This window comes from Bufo gargarizans, chromosome 1 (assembly GCF_014858855.1).
Source record: "Bufo gargarizans isolate SCDJY-AF-19 chromosome 1, ASM1485885v1, whole genome shotgun sequence".
NCBI lineage: Eukaryota > Metazoa > Chordata > Amphibia > Anura > Bufonidae > Bufo > Bufo gargarizans.
The window spans coordinates 4,938,527-4,962,426 of NC_058080.1; the positions used below are offsets into that span (position 1 = coordinate 4,938,527).

A 23,900-nucleotide genomic window follows, 5' to 3' on the forward strand; every position below is an offset into this window, starting at 1 on the left:
GCCAATGGCAGCGATATGCAGCAGAAAGAACTGTTGGTGCCTCTCTGCAGGCAGCCATTCTAGCTTTGTGACTGCTTGCAGAGAGGACCTGTGCCCTTCTGTGCTGCTCGTTGTCGGCTGGGACTTGTGGTACTACCCCATAAATCACTGCTTTTCACTCAGTGCTTTGAAGAAGAAAAAGAACAACATCTGGAACAGGTTAAGGCTGACGTGTCAGCCTGTATTTGAGGGAGGGGCGGAGGTGCCTTTAAAAAGCCAAGGCGCACGTCCCTCCTTGCCCGTGAGCTATCTGTGAGAGGAGGAGTCTTACTGCTGCAATTCCGCCAAGCCTACGTCGCCAACACACGCGCTGATACAGTCATCCGTAAGTATGCTGGGGCCGCTGCTCCCTACAACCTGCAAGCAGCTCCGGAGCGCTTCGGCCGAACGCTCCTCAGGTAACAGGGCCGACCCGTTCTGGCTTTGTGTATTCCCTTCCATGTCTGCTGCCCCCTGTACCTGGCCATGGTCTGCTTCCTCACAGCTCTGCATGCCTGGGCTCATCGGCGGAGTTTGGGCATCGGATCCCGTACCAGGCTTACCCTCCCCCGTCACAGCGTCCCTCGCTCTCCCTCACGTGTGTCGCAAAATCCTGCGATAGCTCGGCACCACCTCCCGTTTCTGCCCGGTCAAATTCCGGCCTCCTGCGTTCTTCTCACTTCTGCGGCCGGTCACAGAGTCCTCCCCAGGCTTGCAGCATGGAAATACGAGGGGGACAATAAAGTAAAAAAAAAAAAAGCCAAACACAAACCAGAACAATCATAAGAAACACAAGGAGGACAAATAAAGTTTCAACAAAAAAAAAAAAGCCAAACACAAACCTGGACAATCATAAGAAACACAAGGAGGACAAATAAATCTGGGAAATCTCAAGTACACTAGGGGGAAAATAAAGTTAAAAAAAAAAAAACACCAAACCTGGGAAAGCTAAAGCAACACTAGGGAAACAAATAAAGATTTAAAAAAACAAAACAAAAAACAAACCCAATTTAACCACTTCAACCCCTCTAGCTGAAACACCCTTAATGACGAGGCCACTTTTTACACTTCTGCACTACACTATTTTCACAGTTTATTGCTCGGTCATGCAACTTACCACCCAAATGAATTTTACCTCCTTTTCTTCTCACTAATAGAGCTTTCATTTGGTGGTATTTCATTGCTGCTGACATTTTAACTTTTTTTGTTATTAATCGAAATTTACCGATTTTTAGGCAAAAAAAAATGACATTTTTCACTTTCAGTTGTAAAATTTTGCAAAAAAACGACATTCATATATAAATTTTTCACTAAATTTATTGTTCTACATGTCTTTGATAAAAAAAAAGGTTTGGGTAAAAAAAAATGGTTTGGGTAAAAGTTATAGCGTTTACAAACTATGGTACATAAATGTGAATTTCCGCTTTTTGAAACAGCTCTGACTTTCTGAGCACCTGTCATGTTTCCTGAGGTTCTACAATGCCCAGACAGCACAAACACCCCACAAATGACCCCATTTCGGAAAGTAGACACCCTAAGGTATTCACTGATTGGCATAGTGAGTTCATAGAACTTTTTATTTTTTGTCACAAGTTAGCGGAAAATGATGATTTTTTTTTTCTTTTCTTACAAAGTCTCATATTCCACTAACTTGTGACAAAAAATAAAAACTTCCATGAACTCACTATGCCCATCACGAAATACCTTGGGGTGTCTTCTTTCCAAAATGGGGTCACTTGTGGGGGTAGTTATGCTGCCCTGGCATTTTAGGGGCCCAGATGCGTGCAAAGTAGTTTGAAATCAAAATCTGTAAAAAATGACCGGTGAAATCCGAAAGGTGCTCTTTGGAATGTGTGCCCCGTTGCCCACCTTGGCTGCAAAAAAGTGTCACACATCTGGTATCGCCGTACTCAGGAGAGGTTGGGGAATGTGTTTTTGGGTATAATTTTACATATACCCATGCTGGGTGAGAGAAATATCTTGGCAAAAGACAACTTTTCCCATTTTTTTATACAAAGTTGGCATTTGACAAAGATATTTATCTCACCCAGCATGGGTATATGTAAAATGACACCCCAAAACACATTGCCCAACTTCTCCTGAGTACGGCGATACCAGATGTGTGACACTTTTTTGCAGCCTAGGTGGGCAAAGAGGCCCACATTCCAAAGAGCACCTTTCAGATTTAACCGGCCATTTTTTACAGATTTTGATTTCAAACTACTTTGCACGTATTTGGGTCCCTAAATTGCCAGGGCAGTATAACTACCCTGCAAGTGACCCCATTTTGGAAAGAAGACACCCCAAGGTATTCCGTGAGGGGCATGGCGAGTTCCTAGAATTTTTTATTTTTTGTCACAAGTTAGTGGAATATGAGACTTTGTAAGAAAAAAAAAAAAAATCATCATTTTCCGCTAACTTGTGACAAAAAAATAAAAAATTCTAGGAACTCGCCATGCCCCTCACTGAATACCTTGGGGTGTCTTCTTTCCAAAATGGGGTCACTTGTGGGGTAGTTATACTGCCCTGGCATTCTAGGGGCCCTAATGTGTGGTAAGTAGTTTGAAATCAAAATGTGTATAAAATGACCTGTGAAATCCGAAAGGTGCTCTTTGGAATGTGTGCCCCTTTGCGCACCTAGGCTTCAAAAAAGTGTCACACATCTGGTATCGCCGTACTTAGGAGAAGTTGGGGAATGTGTTTTGGGGTGTTATTTTACATATACCCATGCTGGGTGAGATAAATATCTTGGCAAAAGACAACATTTCCCATTTTTTTATACAAAGTTGGCATTTGACCAAGATATTTATCTCACCCAGCATGGGTATATGTAAAATGACACCCCAAAACACATTCCCTAACTTCTCCTGAGTACGGCGATACCACATGCGTGACACTTTTTTGCAGCCTAGATGCGCAAAGCGGCCCAAATTCCTTTTAGGAGGGCATTTTTAGACATTTGGATCCCAGACTTCTTCTCACGCTTTCGGGCCCCTAAAATGCCAGGGCAGTATAAATACCCAACATGTGACCCCATTTTGGAAAGAAGACACCCCAAGGTATTCAATGAGGGGCATGGCGAGTTCATAGAATTTTTTTTGTTTGGCACAAGTTTTTGGGGTATTTTCTCACAAAATCTCCCTTTCCGCTAACTTGGGACAAAAATTTAAATCTTTCATGGACTCAATATGCCCCTCATGGAATACCTTGGGGTGTCTTCTTTCCGAAATGGGGTCACATGTGGGGTATTTATACTGCCCTGGCATTTTAGGGGCCCTAAAGCTTGAGAAGAAGTCTGGAATATAAATGTCTAAAAATTTTTACGCATTTGGATTCCGTGAGGGGTATGGTTAGTTCATGTGAGATTTTATTTTTTGACACAAGTTAGTGGAATATGAGACTTTGTAAGAAAAAAAAAACCAATTTCCGCTAACTTGGGCCACCAAAAAAATGTCTGAATGGAGCCTTACAAGGGGGTGATCAATGACAGGGGGGTGATCACCCATATAGACTCCCTGATCATCCCCCTGTCATTGATCACCCCCCTGTAAGGCTCCATTCAGACGTCCGTATGATTTTTACGGATCCACGGATACATGGATCGGATCCGCAAAACACATACAGACGTCTGAATGGAGCCTTACAGGGAGGTGATCAATGACAGAGGGGTGATCAGGGAGTCTATATGGGGTGATAACCTCCCTGTCATTGATCACCCCTCTGTAAGGCTCCATTCAGACGTCCGTATGTGTTTTGCGGATCCGATCCATGTATCCCTGGATCCGTAAAAATCATACGGACATCTGAATGGAGCCTTACAGGGGGGTGATCAATGACAGGGGGGTGATCAATGACGGGGGTGATCAGGGAGTGCACATGAGGTGATCACCCCCCTGTCATTGATCACCCCCCTGTAAGGCTCCATTCAGACGCCCGTATGTGTTTTGCGGATCCGATCCATGTATCCGTGGATCCGTAAAAATCATACGGACGTCTGAATGGAGCCTTACAGGGGGGTGATCAATGACAGGGGGGTGATCAGGGAGTCTATATGGGGTGATCAGGGGTTAATAAGTGACAGGGGGGGTGTAGTGTAGTGTAGTGGTGTTTGGTGCTACTTTACTGAGCTACCTGTGTCCTCTGGTGGTCGATCCAAACAAAAGGGACCACCAGAGAACCAGGTAGCAGGTATATTAGACGCTGTTATCAAAACAGCGTCTAATATACCTGTTAGGGGTTAAAAAAATCGTATCTCCAGCCTGCCAGCGAACGATCGCCGCTGGCAGGCTGGAGATCCACTCGCTTACCTTCCGATCCTGTGAACGCGCCCGCCTGTGTGCGCGCGTTCACAGGAAATCTTGGCTTGCACGAGATGACGCATATATGCATGACTCTGCGCAGGGCTGCCGCCTCCGGAACGCGAATCTGCGTTAGGCGGTCTGGAGGCGGTTAAAGGGGACCCCAAAAAAAAAAAAAAACAACCGTGCATACACACCTCAGCCAGTTTTCCAACCATCCAGCGCTTTTCCTTAAACCCTACAGTCGCACACGGCCGCTAGCGTCATCTAGGCTCCAGTATAAATAATTATCATGTTAGTCCACGTTTTCTCAGCCGTTCAGGAGCCCGACATAGTCCAGGCATGGTCAGCATTTAATTAGTCCTGGTGCCTCCAGCTTCTTTTAGCCCCAAGTTTTCTCCAGGGTCTGCGGCTGCCCACTGTCTCCATAGGTCACCGTCATAACACTCTGGTCTGGTACGTCATTCGGGCTCATGTTTTGCGTTTAAAAAATAATAATGATTAAAAAAAAAATTGGAAATGATTGTTGACTATCACATTTCCCGGCCATACGTTTTTAACTAGCAATTCATTTATTTTGTTGCCTGTTGTCTTCAGGCTTACGTTTTTAACTTAAATATGCTGCCTGTCACGTCATCCAGGTTTACGTTTTTAACTCTGATTATAATTTTTGTTGCCTGTTACTTCATGCAGGCTTACGTTTTAAATTCAATAATTTCTGTTGCCTGCTACGTCTTCAGGCTTACGTTTTGAACTTAAATATGCTGCCTGACACGTCATCCAAGTTTAAGTTTTTGACTCTCTGATTTAATTTCTGTTGCCTGTTACGTCATGCAGGCTTACGTTTTTAATTCAATAATTTCTGTTCCTTCCTGTGCTGAAAAAAAAATAAATAAATAAATAAATAAAACGTACACAACTGCAATGTTCTCGATACGTCACTGCCAGCCTCATGTGTACTAACTTCATCGTCCTGTACACTTCAGGTACGGGGCCAGTTGATGTTGCATCTTTGTTTTGTTCCTGGGTCATTCTTCAGGTACCATCTAGTCATTATCACTTTGGTGCACACCTTTCTCACAGTTCACTCCCTCTTCGGTTAAGTCACATCATCGCCAGCTGTCACTTTCTTTTCAGGTCCACACAGGTAAGCGCTCACACTCCAGTCTGCACCAGCAGCAAAAAAAAAAAAAAAAATTCACGGTCACGGGTCACTCTTTACTCCAGGGTCTTCCAGCCTTTAATTCTGTCATCATTTCTCACTCTCACAGTATGTCTCATCTATCAGACCACGAGGAATCCTTATCAATCCCTGAGTCTTCCGCTTCCGGCCACGGCAGCTCTATGTCGCTCAGAAGTTGGACAATTCCAAAATTGATCAAGGAACTCAACAGCCGAGGGATTCGTTACCCAGCGTCGGCTCGGAAGGCGGAGCTATACAGACTCCTGGTGTCCGAGCCAACGGCTCCTCCTGCGGATCAAGTGCCCATGTCAACCATTCAGTTGTCATTGGCACAGTTACATGCCACCATTAACAACATTGCCAGTTCTGTCTCAGACATGCAGGCTAGATTGATTGCGGTAGAATCCAGAGGACTGTCACCTAGTCCTTTCGTCCCTCCGGTTCCAGTGGCCGCCGCTTCTTGTTACCATTCCCCAGGTAGGGCCTCATACACACCTGAGGTAGCTCCAGCACATTTTGTCCCAGATAACATCAGGATGGATATCCTAGATGGCAAGGACATCAATTTAGCTTGCATTCTCCTAGCTACCCATGACACCATCGATAATAGGACCATTGCTTGCGGCGACGTTTCTATCACTCTAAAGGCCAGGGATGTCCGCCTCAACAAAAAATTGTCTATCCCGGAATTTGTTCTGGCCTTCAGCTTATACAGGGACATCATCTGTTCTGCCCACCCTGGGAGACGGGAGGAACTGGACACCTATCTGTACAGGGTCACGGATCTGGGCCACCATTATGGCGGCCACGCCTTTTATGACTATCATCGCTCATTTTCTGCTAAGGCAGCTGCCACTCTGGCCCAGTTCCAGCACACCACCAATTGGGCGTCCATGGATATGGAGCTCTTTTGTCGCCATTTCGCTGCTCTCATGGCTCCAGCATGTGCTTCTTGCAATTCCATCCTCCACTCGTCAGATTGGTGCCCCAACGTGGTCCCTCCCGTCTCCCAGGGCAGATTCCTTCCCAGCACCTCTGGTTTCCCGCAAAGACCCGATCCATCCACCGATAAATTAGGCCGCCCCATAGTTTTCCTGGGTAATAGTCAAATATGCAATAATTACAATATGGCCATCTGTATTTACAATAAATGTAGAGCCCTGCACATTTGCTCTGGTTGCTTTAGAGCCCACCCCCTGACAACCTGCCCACAGCGTTCCTCCAGGACCTCATGACTAGTCGGGGTCAATGTGAACCTCCTGGCAGCTCTCCTACATAACCATCCCAATCCCCGTTTCGTTCAGTTTCTTGCAGCCGGGTTTGCCGAGGGGTTCCATATGGGTCTGGTCGCTCTTCCCCAGTCCACTTGGGAGGGTCCTAATCTCCTTTCAGCCGCCAAGGATCCCGACTCGGTAGGAATCCTTATACAATCTGATTTAGAAAAGGGATTCCTCATAGGGCCCTTTTCTACTGTCCCCTTTGATTCTTGGAGGGTCAGCCCTATCGGCATTGTGGCTAAAACGTTTTCCAATAAAAAACGTCTCATTTACGATCTTTCTGCGCCTAATGGTTCCAACATCCGGAGTTTAAATTCTCTGATTCCCTCTGAGGAGTTCTCCATGAGGTACTCCTCAGTCGATGAAGCCATACATCTCATCCTCCAGGTAGGCAGAGGGGCTTGGCTATCCAAGGCGGATATTGCAGATGCGTTCAAATTGCTCCCCATTCACCCGCAGCTCTGGAGGTTTTATGGCATCAAATGGCAAAATCTTTACTATTTTGCTAGCCTTCTGACCTTCGGATCCAAGAGCAGTTCCTGGCTGTTTGATCAATTTGCGCAGGCCCTGCATTGGATTTTAGTCAACTGCTGCGATTGCCCGCTGGTTATTCATTACCTGGATGATTTCCTGTTGGTTGAATCACCAGGCAACAGACCCAGCAAGCTCAGGTCCCTTCTCCAGATCTTCTCCTAGCTCAACGTTCCCGTCGCCTCTTCAAAGGTAGAAGGCCCTTCGACGGTAATCACCTTCCTAGGGATAGTTTTGGACACCATAAAAATGCAAGCTAGGCTTCCGGAGGAGAAGCTCGCCAAAATCAGGGAAGAGATATCCAAAGCGGTGGGTTCCAGATGTTTTACTAAAGTGGAGTTACAATCGTTGCTGGGTATGTTGAACTTTGCCACCAGAATCATGCTGCAGGGTAGAGCCTTCACCTCCCGGTTGTTACAATTGCTCCCATCAGCCCCCGAGCAGGATAGTCTCATCTGCTTAGACAGCCAAGCGATTGCAGATTTGGCGATGTGGAACACGTTCCTTGCCAGTTGGAACAGGGTCTCCATGTTTGTTCCTCAATGGGGTCCCACATCGGCCACGATTTTCATGGACACTGCGGCCTCTGCAGGTTACGCAGCAATCAGCGGGAATCAGTGGTTTGCTGGTTCCTGGCCCACAGAGGTGTCTTCTGCGCAGCGAGCTTTGAAGTCTTCTCCTTTGCTAGAGGTGTACCCCATTGTAGCAGCGGCTCAAGTTTGGGGCAGTCAATGGGCCAACTCATCTGTAGTTTTTGTCACTGATAATCAGGCGGTGGTAGACATCATCGCCAAAGGCAGATCTAAGTCACCGTTCATCATGTCATTTGTTGCAGGTTGGTCTGGCTTTCCCTGTGTCACAATTTTCATGTAACTTGCAGGCATATCCAGGGCGCACAAAATATCGCTGCAGATGCCTTGTCACGATTTAATTTTCGTAATTTTTTCCAGGCAATGCCGGAGGCGGACCAAGTGGGTTTATCCCCTCCAGCGTTCCGAATTTTGGTTATGGATTTAAATCTTACATTGATTCAGCAAAAAGTCTGGTGCAAAAATCTTTGTCTGTCAACACGTCCAGAAACTATAGAACAGGCTGGAATGTGTTCCACAAGTTCACACTCCTTCACCCAAGACATGATACCGGCAAGACTGCATACATCATGGCTTTCTTGGCATACTGCCATTTGGAGCTCAAACTTTCTACAACTCCATAAAGTTATACCTGGCCGGGGTACAGCATTTCCTCACATTGGAAGATCCGGACTGTAGGTCGATTTTCTTGTCACAGGCGATAAAAGCCACCCTTAGGGGCATTCAAAAGAGCAGCGGGGGGACAAGCACTCTTAGACAGCCGGTGTCAAGATAACTCTTTAGGAAGTTATCCACCTCCCTAGATGGCAATCCTTTTGGGCTCCTTGCAAGTACCGATGTCAAAGCGGCCATGTACCTCAGCTTTTATGTTTTTTTTAAGGCCAGGGGAGTTCACCAGCTCCTCTGCTTAAGTCAAAGGTTTAACCAAGGGCCAACTGGTCCGGCACGACGACCAGTTCATTCTGTACCTCTTTTCTTCCAAGACATCCCAAGTCGGTCAACCGGTAGGGATCAGGTACTTCCCTACTTTCAATGAATGGTGCCCGGTTCAGGTCTTCCAGCAGCTTTTGGCGGTGTTGGGCGATTCGGCCCAAGACAGCCCTTTGCTTCCGTTCAAAGTCAGATCCATCACGTCATCCCAGTTCATTTCGCACATCCGTTTACTAGTGGCGGGTTTAGGGTATGATCGGAAAAACATTTCAGGGCATTCTTTCCACATTGGGGCTGCATCCGCAGCATCAAAGCATAATGTCCCAGCTCACATCATCCAAAAAATGGGTCGCTGGCATGCTACGGGTGGCACATTCCGAATCCACACAGAGAGATATCTGAGGCTTTCTGTAGTCTGGTTTTATGACGTACTGCGTGTATAATAAACTCCTTTTCTACCTGGCTTGTTCTTTGCCCCCTTATAAGCCTACCCTCGTTCATGGCTAAGGGCACACCACCAGCCATTCAGTCCAGGTCTGAGGTAAGTAAACAGGGCAGGCCTGTCCCCCACTTCTTACACAAGGTCTTCGCATCTGCAGCCATGACCACAAGTAGTTAAGGCTGACGTGTCAGCCTGTATTTGTGGGAGGGGCGGAGGTGCCTTTAAAAAGCCAAGGCGCACGTCCCTCCTTGCCCGTTGGCTATCTGTGCCCCTCCCACCCTCCCTTATTTCTACTTCTACCAGGGTATGCCCCCTTATAGGCCTACCCTCGTTCATGGCTAAGGGCACACCACCAGCCATTCAGTCCAGGTCTGAGGTAAGTAAACAGGGCAGGCCTGTCCCAAACTTCTCACACAAGGTCCTCGGATCCGCAGCCATGACCACAAATATATATATATATATATAAGACTGGTCTCAGAATCTGTCAAAGCACTCCTGAAGGTAGGGATCAACTTAATCTTCTTTGGACTTATTACTATAGAAATATATATAATTTTTTTAAAGTTTTTTTCTATGTAGATTTTATGTGTATGTATTTTTTTGCTATATCCGTATCCTGGTTGGACAGCATATATGTGTTCATCATTATACATACGAATATTTATATATATTATCATTTATTATGTTTTATTTTCTATCAAGGTCCCATTGGGTTTTCTCTATTTACTTGATTGGGTATATGTGCTCATAAACTCTGAATAGACTTGATATATAAAGTATATTATACATATACATATTTTTATGATCCAATCCATGTACTTAATGAAGAATTTGAGGCAAAGTACTCCTCGCATGAGTGTGATTGTGTAGTTGTGTGTGTGTGTACATTTACGCATACATATACACAATTTTACACATATATACACTTATACAACAACTTTATAATTTTTTTATGTCATTTGTTATTTTATATTTTATTCTATTTTATATATATAAAACATTTTTCTTCTTTCTTCTGTTGTAACTAAATTAATTAATTTATTTCTCCTGAAGAAGAGGGCCTCAGACCCTCGAAATGCGTTGAGCCTTATATTAATAAAATGATTGACCAGAAGCCACGTGTGTAGGCGGCGTTCAATTATTTACATCTCTACATGCGATCCTGGCCGGGGGGGGGGGGAATAGTCCCAGGTGTCTTGAGCTTATCCTGGTGACTGCCCCCCCTGTGAAGTGAGTGGATTTGATTTTATTATTATCATTATTTTATGATCTCCAACATCACCACTATAGAGCTGAGGTGTTTTTTCTTGTACTAACCACCATTCACACAAACACCAGTTCTCCTGCCCAAGTGCGAGGTACCACTACCCCTGTCAACAAGCCTGACTGCATCCTTGATTACAACAGGAACATGGGAGGGGTTGATCTGTCCAATCAAGTTTTGAAGCCCTACAGTGCCATGCGTAAAACTAAGGTGTGGTACAAAAAGCTTGCTGTATACATTGTACAGATGGCAATGTACAATGCGTACATTTTACATCGAACTGCGGGCCAGACAGGAACTGTCCTTCAGTTCCAAGAGGCGGTAATCAAGGCCCTAATTTTCCAAAGTCAGGAAGGGGAGGGCCAGAGTACTTCAGGAGGTCATGGTGCCCGTGTTGTACCAGGACAACATTTCCCTGGTGAAGTCCCACAAACAGCAAAGAGGGGAGAGACCCAAAAAAGATGTCAGGTTTGTTACAAAAGGGGAATGCGAAAGGACACCATTTATCAGTGCGACACCTGCCCTGATAAACCTGACCTCTGTATGAAAGAATGCTTCCAAACCTACCACTCATCCATGGAGTTTTAATTTCATCCTTTATGCGCCCTGTAATATTTCCATATCTCTGATTTAGTCCACCTCACTTGCATACCCACTTTCCAACAACCACTACATAATCCATTCTGTGAGACACTTGTTTAGTAAAAAGTACCCTTTCCACCACTTAAAATGTCTGTACGGGGGTGCTCTTTCCAAAATGGGGTCACTTCTTGGGTTTTCTCATTTCTGGAGACCTCTGGAAATTATTTAAATGCGACAATTCAGGCCTGCAAAAAACATATTTTGTAGTTTGCCTGTAGCAGCCTGCTATGCGCCAATACAGCAGGCTACAAGCACATATGGGGTGTTTGCAAAATGGGGAGAAAATGAGGAACATATACTGGGGTGCATTTTTTCCTTTAACCCCTTGTGAAAGTGAAAAATTGGGGTCTGCTAGTAATTTTTACAAATGTGTGCTATGAAATGCTTGTCTCAAGTAATGCTGCCTTCTATGAGATACCTGTTTGGTAAAGTACCCTTTCCACCACTTAATATGTTCGTACGGGGGTGCTATTTCCGAAATGGGGTCACTTTTTCGGATTTTTCATTTCTGGGGACCTCTGGAAAAATTTTACATGTGACATGGCAGCTAAAATCCATGTCTGCCAAATCAGGTCAAGAAAAAAACATATTTAGCTGTTTGACTCTAGACCCCTGCCATGCACCCATACATAATTTTATGAGCACATATTGGGTGTTGGCGTATTCGAGGGGAAATGAGGAACAAAATGTGGGATGCATTTTGTCCTGCTACCCCTTGTGAAAGTGAAAAATGTGTGTGTAAAGCTACTTATTCTGGAAAAAATTCATTTTTTATTTTCACAGCCAAGCGTTTCCTAATTCTGTGAAACGCCCGATGGGTCAAAGTCCTCAAATATTACTTGAGGGGTGTAGTTTCCAGAATGAAGTGACTTTTTGGGGGTTTCCACTGTAGGGCCACCTCAGAGTTTCTTCACATGCGACATAGCTCCCAATTACCGTTCCAGCTAAATCCGTTCTCCAAAAGCCATATGATGTTCCTTCCACTATGAAAGCCTGCTGTGCGCACATACATTTCTGTAAACCCCAGATTAAGGGTAATAGATTTTGAGTTTTGTTTGGCTTTTAACCCTTGCTTTGCTACTTTAACAAATGGATTAAAATGAAAAATCTGCCAAAATTCTGAAATTTCATCTCCATTTGCCATTCACTCTTGTGGAACACCTAAAGGGTTAACAAAGTTTTTAAAATCAGTTTTGAATACCTTGAAGGGTGTAGTTTCTAAAATGGGGTGATTTATGGGCGGTTTCTAATATGTAAGCCCCAGAAAGTGACTTCATAACTGAACTGATCCTGAAAAATTGGGGTTTTGGAAATATTGTTGAACATTTTAAGATTTGCTTCTAAATTTGTAAGCTTTCTAACGTCTCAAAAATATAAAATGTCATTTTCAAAATGATCCAAACATGAAGTAGACATATGGAGAATGTAAAGTAATTACTATTTTTGAAGGTATTACTATCTATTATAAAAGTAAAGCAATAGAAATTTAGAAATTAGCAAATTTTTCCAAATTGTTGGAAAATGTGGTATTTTTTAATAAATAAAAACAATTTTTTGGACTCCATTTCACCAGTGACATAAAGTACGATATGTGACGAGAAAACAATCTCAGAATGGCCTGTATAAGTAAAAGCATTTTAAAGTTATTACCACATAAAGTCACACATGTCAGACCGCCCCCCCCCCCATTAGTCCGCTGTTGGCCCCTTAAATTTTGGCACCTTATATTATATTATCTCGCGAGAACTTGAGCTCATTCTCCCTGGCTAAGATCGGAGCGCTCTGATTGAATGCGCTCACAGCCAGGGAGAAGATAACCACTCCCAGGGAAAATACAAGTCTCCTCCTAGTATAACCGAGTCGCCTTATTATAACATAAGGCGCCAAAATATACGGGGCCAACAGCGGACGAACAGGGAGTTCTGTAGAGAAAAAAAAGTAAAAAAGTGCCATGGCATCAGTGAGGGCCGCCTATAAGGTAGGATAATAATTAGACTAGAGCTAGCCTGATGAAAGGTCCTCTTTAAATCTTCATCTGCCATCAGCCATATGTTCTTTTAGAAACTGTGGTTGTTACAGGGAGAGAGCTGCAGCAGAAAGGACACACCCCTGTGCTGAAATTAGGACCAAACAAAGAAGTTTTATCTGGGGTTCTGTACCATCTAGACAAGACCTTGTATCCATTCTCCTGCACACAAATACAGCTTAAAAGCTTGTGAGGAATGCTTAAAATTTTGAAAACCTCAGAGGGAGAGAACTGCTTCCTCAAATCCTTCAACCACAGTCCTATTACAGCCAGTTTGACATCAGTGGATGGGAGCTTAAGCATTATATATATATATATATTATATAATAGTTTCTGTCTGTCTGCCTAGACATCTGTCTGTTCTTTATGCACGACTAAACTGTTCTTTACCAAATTTGGCACACAGGTACATCAGGTGTCCGGGAAGGTTTTAGATCGGTTCTCAGCTCTCTAGGACGTACCGTTCCTGAGATATTCCCCAAAAATTATCTGCATTAGCCATACAAGCCTGCAAGTCTTTCTCTTCAAATCCCAACTGCCATACACACAGTTTTACACTAGGTTTCCATAACAACCCAGTCATTTTTCTTCACTGCTGTAGGTCAGCTTTAGGCTACGGCTACAGGATGACAATAAGTCACACCATACATAAGGCACAACTATGCTGCTATAAAATGTCGTGTGACACATATTGTCATGTAGCCCTAGCATTAAAGGGACAGGTCACTGTGGAGGTCACTGTTAAAGGGGCGGGCGCTGTGGAGGTCACTGTTAAAGGGGTGGGCACTGTGGAGGTCTCTGTAAAGGGGCGGGCACTGTTGAGGTCACTATTAAAGGGGCGGGCACTATTGAGGTCAATGTTAAAGGGGCAGCGCTGCGGAGGTCACTGTTAAAGGGGCGGACACTGTGGAGGTCACTGTTAAAAGGGCATGCACTGTGCAGGTTACACAATAAAAGCACACAGAGCTATTGGGACTGGGTATTGCGGATGTGCTAGCAACCCATGTCCTCAGCTCTATACACAAAATCCCGGTGACAGGTTTCTTTTAAAGGGGCATACACTGGAGGTTTCTGTTAAAAGGGCGGACACTGTGGAGGTCACTGTTAAAGGGGCGGGTACTGTGGAGGTCTCTGTTGTGGGGGATACTCTGGATATCTTTTAATTACACACAGAAACATAAAATTAAATAGATGAAATATACCTGTGTGAAGCCGGGTCCTTCTGTATATTATAGATATCAATTTAGAGGGGTACCGGGAACCAGTGAATAGCTTTTCGAACCAGGTGAGAGAACTCTGATTTGGAAGAGATTTGACCCAGTAGATGGTTTCCTTCTTAACCTCTTCCGGACACATGACGTACCGGTACGGCATGTTGTCCTGGTACTTAAGGACACATGACGTACCGGGACGTCATGTGTATTTCCGATCACCACCGCCCGGCGTGAGGTCATCGGAACAAGGTGCCTGCTCAAGGTGCCTGCCCGTGTCGGCAATCGCTGCAAACCGCAGGTCAATTCAGAACTGCAGTTTGCGGCTTTTACATGTTGCGGCGGTGGTAGCGGGTGGCGGTGCCATCGGGTCCTCCTGGGGCTGTAGGGGGGACCCGATTGCATGGAAGGCAGCACAATGCCTTCCTGAGGTATCGGCGCTGCCTTCCAGGACGAGCCTATGAGATCCAGCCCCCTGGATCTCACAGGCAGAAAGCTGTATGAGTAATACTCACTGTATTACTCATACAGCCAATGCATTACATAAAAGTTTCAAGTAAAAATAAACAAAAAACTTCATTTTCCCCAAATAAAGGGGGGAAAAAGTATACATATTAGGTATCGCCGCGTCCATATCAATCAGCTCTATAAACATATCACATGACCTAACCCCTCAGATGAACACAGTAAAAAATAAAAACTGTGCTAAATAAACCATTTTTTTGTCACCTTACATCACAAAAAGTACAACAGCAAGCGATCAAGGCGTTTACCCACCAAAACAGTACCAATCTAACCGTCACCTCATCCCGCAAAAAATAAGCCCCTACCTGAGACAATCGCCTAAAAAATAAAAAAAACTATGGCTTAGAATATGGAAACACTAAAACATCTTTTTTTTTTGTTTTAAAAAAAGCTGGTATTGTGTAAAACTTACATAAATAAATAAAAAAGTATACACATAAAAAGTATACACATTAGGTATCGCCGCGTCCGTATCGACCAGCTCTATAAAAATATCACATGACCTAACCCCTCAGATGAACACCGTAAAAAATAAAAACTGTGCTAAATAAACCATTTTTTGTCATCTTACATCACAAAAAGTGTAATAGCAAGCTGTCAAAAAGTGACACGCACCCCAAAATAGTGCCAATAGTGCTCTCAGAATATGGAAACACTAAAACATGATTTTTTTGGGTTTCAAAAATGATATTATTGTGTAAAACTTATATAAATAAAAAAAGGTATACATATTAGGTATCGCCGCGTCCGTATAGACCACCTCTATAAAAAATATCACATGACCTAACCCCTCAGGTGAATATCGTAATTTTTTTAAAAATAAAAACAGTGTAAAAAAAGCCATTTTTTGTCACCTAACATCACAAAAAGTGTAATAGCAAGCGATCAAAAAGTCACTCGCACCCCAAAAATAGTGCCACTCAAACCATCATCTCATCTCCCAAAAATCATACCCTACCCAAGATAATCACCCAAAAACTGAAAAAATTATGGCTCTCAGACTATGGAAACAATAAAACATCATTTTTTTTGTTTCAAAAATGAAATCATTGTGTAAAACTTACATAAATAAAAAAAAGTATATATATTAGGTATCGCCGCGTCCGTTACAACCTGGTCTATAAAAAATACCACATGATTTAACCTGTCAGATGAAGGTTGTAAATAACAAGGTTGTAAATAACAAAAAATTTAAACGGTGCCAAAACAGCTATTTCTTGTTACCTTGCCTCACAAAAAGTGTAATATAGAGCAACCAAAAATCATATGTACCCTAAAATAGTACTAACAAAACTGCCACCCTATCCCGTAGTTTCAAAAATGGGATCACTTTTTTGGAGTTTCTACTCTAGGGGTGCATCAGGGGGATTTGAAATGGGACATGGTGTCAAAAAACCAGTCCAGCTAAATCTGCTTTCCGAAAACCGTATGGCATTCCTTTCCTTCTGCGCCCTGCCATGTGCCCGTACAGCGGTTTACGACCACATATGGGGGGTTTCTGTAAACTACAGAATCAGAGCCATAAATATTGAGTTTTGTTTGACTGTTAACCCTTGCTTTGTAACTGGAAAAAAAATATTAAAATGGAAATTTGCCAAAAAAGTAAAATTTGGAAATTGTATCTCTATTTTCCATTAATTCTTGTGGAACACCTAAAGAGTTAACGACGTTTGAAAAATCAGTTTTGAATACCTTGATGGGTTTAGTTTCTACAATACAACCACATGTATCCATCATGAACGGATCCATTTGTGTTATCTGTACCATAGCCAAGATGGATCCGTCATGAACTCCATTGAAAGTCAATGGGAGACAGATCCATTTTCTATTGTGCCAGATTGTGTCCCCATTGACTTACATTGTGTGCGAGGACGAATCCGTTTGGCTCAGTTTCGTCAAGTGGAAAGCAAAACGCTGTAGGCATCGTTTTGGTGTCCTCCTCCAGAGCAGAATGGAGACTGATCAGAGGCAAACTGATGCATTCTGAGCTGATCCTTTTCCATTCAAAATGCATTAGCGCAAAACTGTTCCGTTTTGGACCGCTTGTGAGAGCCCTGAATGGATCTCACAAACAGAAAGCTAAAATGCAAGTGTAAAAGTAGCCTTACCTGAACCCCATCGCCTTGGGCGCATCAGGTGTCCCCACTTCAGCATTCAGTTTGATTGGCAATGACTAGTTGCAGTGGTAACATGTAACCCATGCATCACGTGATGCAGTGACATGACACATGAGTGACACATCACTGTTGTGGGGAGCCCCAAGACCTGTAGTGCTCGAGGGGGAGCAATGGAGAAAAAACCTATTGGTGGGTATCATGATAAAGCATGATTCCCACCGCGGGTCTGGCCATACTGAGGGGTCTGCAGAAAACATCCCCACGGGTATTTAAAGGAAGCGTTTCGATTCCAAAGCTGGTTTCAGAGTAAGCATACCACCATACAGGGCCGGTTCTAGGTGAAATGGGGCCCTGGGGTGAAAAGCAATAAGGGGTCCCCCCCCCCATGACACTTGATGACTTTTACAGAATAAACTGTATATTGTGTGGCACAGTGTATGCTATATGTGTATAACAAACATATTTCATATGAAAACTTACAATTACTTGGCTTGACCCTTGGGGATCTCGGACACCACTTCCACACTTTGGTTGGGGGGCTCGGCGGAGCTGATGTGTTTTATCCTAATGAGAAAGATTTAATAATAAGGATTTGAAGAAGGGGCAGAGGGATAGCAGAGCAGGGAGAGGCTGGTGCTGCTACTAGGGGGCTCATACCATGGGGGAGTAATAAAGCCCACCATAATGCCCCCCCAGTAGTAATAATTCTCCTTATAATGTGACAGTGCAAAAAATACCCCCTTGTAATGCCCCCAGTTGAGCTAATGTCCACATAGTGCCCCCATAATGTGCCAGTATAAAATTCCCCTATATAGTGCCCCCAGTAAATGCCCCCATAGTGTTCCTCTCCCCCTCCTAGTGCCCCCATAATGTACCAGTATAAAATGCCCCATATATAGTGCCCCAGTAGATGCCCTCAGTGTCCCCCATAATTTGTAAGTATAAAATACCACTTCTCAGTGCCCCCGTAGATGACCCCATAGTGCTCCTCTCCCGCCTTCCCTATAGTACCCACCATAATGTGTCCCAGTATAAAATGCCCCTATACAGAGCCCCCATATAAAATAACCGTTCTTTGTGGCCTCAGTAGATGCCCCTATAGTGCCTATCAATAATGTGCCAGTAAGAAGTGACCCCATAGATGTCCCCCAATAATGTGCCAGTAGCCAGAGCCCCCCCTATATCATGTGCCAGTAGACAGAGACCCCCCTATATCATGTGCCAGTAGCCAGACCCCCCTATATCATGTGCCAGTAGCCAGAGCCCCCTATATCATGTTCCAGTAGCCAGAGCCCCCCTATATCATGTGCCAGTAGCCAGAGCCCCCCTATATCATGTGCCAGTAGCCAAAGCCCCCAATATCATGTGCCAGTATCCATAGCCCCTATATCATGTGCCAGTAGCCAGAGCCCCCCTATGTCATGTGCCAGTAGCCAGAGACCCCCCATCATATGCCAGTAGCCATAGGCCCCCCTATCAAGTGCCAGTAGCCAGAGCCCCCCTATTATGTGCCAGTAGCCAGAGCCCCCCTAATGATGTTCCAGTAGCCATAGGGCCCCCCTATAATGTGCCAGTAGCCAGAGGCCCCCCTATCATGTACCAGTAGCCAGAGACCCCCCTATCATGTGCCAATAGCCAGAGCCCCCCCTTATCATGTGCCAGTAGCCTGAGCCCCCCATCAACATGTGCCAGTAGCCATAGGCCCCCCTATAATGTGCCACTAGCCATAGGCCCCCCCTACAATATGCCAGTAGCCAGAGACCCCCTTATCATGTGCCAATAGCCAGAGCCCCCCTTATCATGTGCCAGTAGCCATAGCCCCCCCTATCATGTTCCAGTAGCCTGAGCCCCCCATCAACATGTGCCAGTAGCCATAGGCCCCCCTATAATGTGCCAGTAGCCATAGCCCCTCCTATAATGTGCCAGTAGCCAGAGCCCCCCATCATGTGCCAGTAGCCACCAGTATTGAAAACAAAAAACACTAATACTTACCTCCTTGGCAGCGATGTGATGCATGTGTCCCGCGCTGTACGGCTCAGGGCTCAGGCGGCCTCTGATAGGCTGCCGGCCTAGTGCCTGCAGCCTATCAGAGGAAGGGGAAGGGACACACCTCTCCCTCCCCTGCCCTGCTGCACAGTCATCTGTATCGCTGTCCTGAGGACGGCGATACAGATGACTGGAGATGAGTGCAATGAAAGTGCTCATCTCCGTGTGACTGTCACTGTCCTGCCTATAGTTAGTTGCGGGCCGGCGCGGGGGGCCCGGGGGCAATTGCCCCCCTTGCCTCTATGGAAGCACCGACCCTGCCACCATATAGGGAAGGTGTCCCAAAACATAACATACTTTTCTTGTGTAAATCTGGTCTCCTAATCTTGAGTAATGCATCTTTTTATTTTTATATATTATTGTTTGGGGAATTTTCACAGAAACCTGCTCCTTTTGTTTTTTTTTTTTATATTAGAAGCAAATTTTCGCTAAACCTCATATTATCCCAAAGTATCACCATAAGGGCTCATTGAATACGATAAGAAACTTTAGAAAGGTTTATACAAAAATTAAAAGTGTATTTCCATTAGCTCAACCTGAAAAGATCCGCAATGCATAAGCAGATGCAATGTTGCTGAAAGATTTTAAATAAGCTTCAGAGCATGATGAAATGTGATCCAATATTGAACAACCACTTACAGGATAAGCCTAAGCTTAACTTTCAAAGACCTCAATCCCTCTAAAATATTCTCTTTCCAAGTGTCCAGAAAAAAAGGTGTAGTGCAGACCATTTGTAAGTAGGAAAATGGCTAATAACAAATTGTGCTTTATGTAAAGGCTTGTATGCCAGCTTTAATGTAAAACATCTACACATAAAAGCTAGTCTGCTGCCGCGAATGTGAGAAATGCAACGTGCTATAAGCTTTAATGGTGATTCAGGCATTGCCTGGAAATCCCAAGCCTAAAATGAGTTCCTCATATACTCTGTGTATATTACAAACTATGATGTAGTTAGTGAGATGAACTTACTGTTCCCCAAAATATTATGAAAATTATTATATAACGTCCTGTAGATTCTCATTAAATGGTAAGAAATTCTGTCCACCTTCAATAAGGTGTTGAGGGTAAATAGTAGTACTAAACAGGAAGTGGAGGGGATGCAGCTGCAGCATCTCTCCCTCAGTGAGTGTGGACTGCATGTTATGAAAAGCCAGGCAGAACAGCATGAGAAGACAATGCACTGACATCACTCAAGAAAGAGCTGGTCTACTCAAAAAGTATGGTGATAGAAAATGTACATACCTCCCAACCATCCCAGATCTGGTGGGGCAGTCCTGTATTTCGGTGGCTTTCCTGCAGTCTCGGAACAGCTGAGGTATGTCCTGCTCTTAGCTGTCTCTGCATTAATAGGACACAGAGACAGTTTCATTTAATGGTAAAGCAGGGCGCTGATCAAGAGGTTCTTTAAATGGGAATTATTTCAGGTGGCGTCCCACCATTCACATCCAAGTCCAGCAGTGTTGGTTTCCCTCTGCAGCAGCTCTCAGGATCTCGTCACAGGATATCACAGGACTTGGTCCGTCTGTAGGTTTTCGTGAGTCAAACAAAAACTTTTTCTTGTGTAGTTGGTTTCAATACATGGCCATGTAAGACTAGCAGTCGAGTTCATGCACAGGTACTCCGCCCAGACGCGTTTCGAGATAGCTTATCTCTTCCTCAGTGGGTAACCTGTGGTCTGAGAACCTCGACTTTTAAACTCTCCACATCATTCCTTAATTGTCCACACTGGATTTCAACAGGTGTTAGTAATTGGATTGGGTGGTTACAATGCCTAGTTGTTTCAAAATGAGGCTCTCCGAATTTTCTGAAACCATCTGATCTATTCTTATCAATTTTCTGTACTTACAAACATTTTGCCAGAATTATCGAGTATTTTTTTTCATAGTGTGTAGGTGCGTTTTTGGTGCGTTTTTTCGGATATATGTGCGTTTTTTCGGATATATGTGCAAAAACGTATGTTTACTATTCTATATGCGGGATTTTGTCAAAAAGGCTTTATAAGTCCATTTATCCCGTTTTAAGTGAATGAAAATGTGCTCTTTTTAATTGTGAATGAAATTTATTATTATAATGTGCCTGACAGTGTATCGTGCACTGCTGTGATTGCCTTATCACTATTTTGTGAAAAATTATGAGTAATTTCTAAAATATGGGTCCAATTTTTTGTTAAACCCAAAAATTTCTAAGTCAGAGTTTAAGCCTGCTGAAAGGAGGCTGCCGAAGTCATAAATTCTCCTAGACTCAGCCCGCGACATTTTCATGATATGATTACCTCCCCTCCAGTGTACGTCCACCTTCTCCAGCGCCACATAGGAGATACCCCTGAAGTCGCTATTGTGTACAGTCTTGAAATGCTTTGATAGCGAATGGTTCTCAAAGCCCTTTTTTATATTATTGAGGTGCTCTGAGATCCTCACCCTCAGGGGTCTCTTGGTTCTGCCAATATATTGTTTTCGGCAGGGGCACTGGATCAGGTAGACGACACTGGAGGAGTCACATGTCAGACAGCCCTTGATGTCTAAGGAAAAACTGTTCTGAGTGGATTGGACCTTGGTTGTTTTTCTCGGGAATGTCATACTCCTACATCCCAGACATTTCCCACACCTGTAAAAGCCATTCATGTTTAACCATTTCTGGAGAGTGGTACCATCTTTTTTTGTATGATTTCTAATGGAGAGTGCGATCTTTAGCCCTAAATTGGGTACCTTAGAAAATGTAATCAAGGGGGAAGTATGTAACATAGGGCCTATAGTTTTGTCCCTCAACAAGAAGTGCCAATGTTGGTTAATGATGTGACGCACCTGTTTGGCTTGTGAGCTGTATGGCAGAATCACTATTAGTTCCCCTTCCTTCCTCTCTTCCTTTTGTGTTTTTGGCTGGAAAAAAGTCTTCCTGTCTGTCCTCCTTATGTTTTCTAAGGCTCCCTCTATAACCTTTTCAGGATAATCCTTACTTCTGAATTGCTCCTTCATTTTAATGGCTTCCTCCTCAAAGCTTGATACCTCGGTGCAGTTTCGCTTAATACGTCAGAACTGACCCGAGGGAATATTCAGGAGCCACTGTGGTAAATGACAACTTGTAAAGGGTATAAAGCTTTTTCTTGCAGTCGGCTTATTATAAGTATTGCAGATGTATTTATTTTCACACCTTGATATTTTTATGTCTAAAAACTCTATGTGTTCTTGTCCCACTGTGGGCACAAAACTTAGGTTCATATTGTTGAGATTCAGACTTTTTAGGAAGGACTGCAACTGCCGTGCATCTCCACCCCATATAAATATTGGACCCATATTTTAGAAATTTTTCACAAATTAGTGATAAGGCAATCACAGCAGTGCACGATACACTGTCAGGCACAATACAATAATACATTTCATTCACAATTAAAAAGAGCACATTTTCATTCACTTAAAACGGGATAAATGGACTTATAAAGCCTTTTTGACAAAATCCCGCAGATAGAATAGTAAACATACGTTTTTGCACATATAGCATAAAAAACACACATATATCCGAAAAAACGCACCAAAAACGCACCTACACACTATGAAAAAAAATTGAATGAGTCAGAAAATGAAAAAAATCGAATTAGTCAGAAAATGAAAAAAAAATCTAAGAATCTAACAAGTTAAAAAATCGAACAAGAAAAATATCGATTGAGTTCGAATTAATGAAACATCGATCAAGTAGGGACTGATTTGTTAATAAATAAAATAGAGAATATTGTAATGAAGAGCTAGATACTGTAGCAGTCAATGTCTGATTATAATCCTCAAGATATATATATATATATATATATATATATGTATTCTACTTTGCTTTTCTTTGCTTTTATATGTGATATATCCTTCTTTATACTCGATAATTCTGGCAAAATGTTTGAAAGTACAGAAAATCGATAAGAATAGATCAGATGGTTTCTGAAAATTCAGAGAGCCTCATTTTGAAACAACTAGGCATTGTAACCACCCAATCCAATTACTAGCACCTGTTGAAATCCAGTGTGGACAATTAAGCTATGATGTGGAGAGTTTAAAAGTCGAGGTTCTCAGACCACAGGTTACCCACTGAGGAAGAGATAAGCTATCTCGAAACGCGTCTGGGCGGAGTACCTGTGCGTGAACTCGACTGCTATTCTTACATGGCCATGTATTGAAACCAACTACACAAGAAAAAGTTGTTGTTTGACGAAAACCTACAGACGGACCAAGTCCTGTGATATCCTGTGACGAGATCCTGAGAGCTGCTGCAGAGGGAAACCAACACTGCTGGACTGGGATGTGAATGGTGGGACGCCACTTGAAATAATTCCCATGTAAAGAACCTCTTGATCAGCGCCAAAGGTTGTGAGTGACAAAAAATGTATATGCTTAATCGTGAAAGCTGGTTGCATTTTTTAACTATGCAAGCCTGAAAAGGCAAAACCATGTCTCTTATATAAAGCTCTGAGGACACAGCTTTGATCATTTCCACTGGGACTGTTATACTAGGACTTCAACTGAGAAAAATACTCAGGTCTCCAGAAAAATCAAATATCTATCAAGGATATTGTTTTTTATTTGTATTTTTATGTATGAATTTTAACCTATTCGATTTTATTGGATCGATTCATTGTAGTCAATTTTTTATAATCAATATATAATCGATAAAATTGTATTTCTGATGCCAATATACACATTCGATTTATCTTATTGTACTTAAATAAATAAGTTTGGATCCACATTCCTCTGGGTGTTTTGAGTGCCGGTCCAATTTCACTCACGTTTTGGACAAGGCCAGGTCAGGCCGAGCCCGCAAGAC

General features: G+C 43.5%; 1 long non-coding RNA gene across 1 annotated transcript in view; it reads left to right on the forward strand.

Annotated features, from left to right (window-relative positions):
* Positions 1-273: 273 nt before the first annotated feature.
* LOC122938601 overlaps positions 274-23,900 on the forward strand; it is a 61,631-nt gene continuing 38,004 nt past the window's right edge. Inside the window, exon 1 of the long non-coding RNA XR_006390039.1 lies at positions 274-364. This is a non-coding gene — a long non-coding RNA (uncharacterized LOC122938601). The remainder of the gene's footprint in view (positions 365-23,900) is intronic.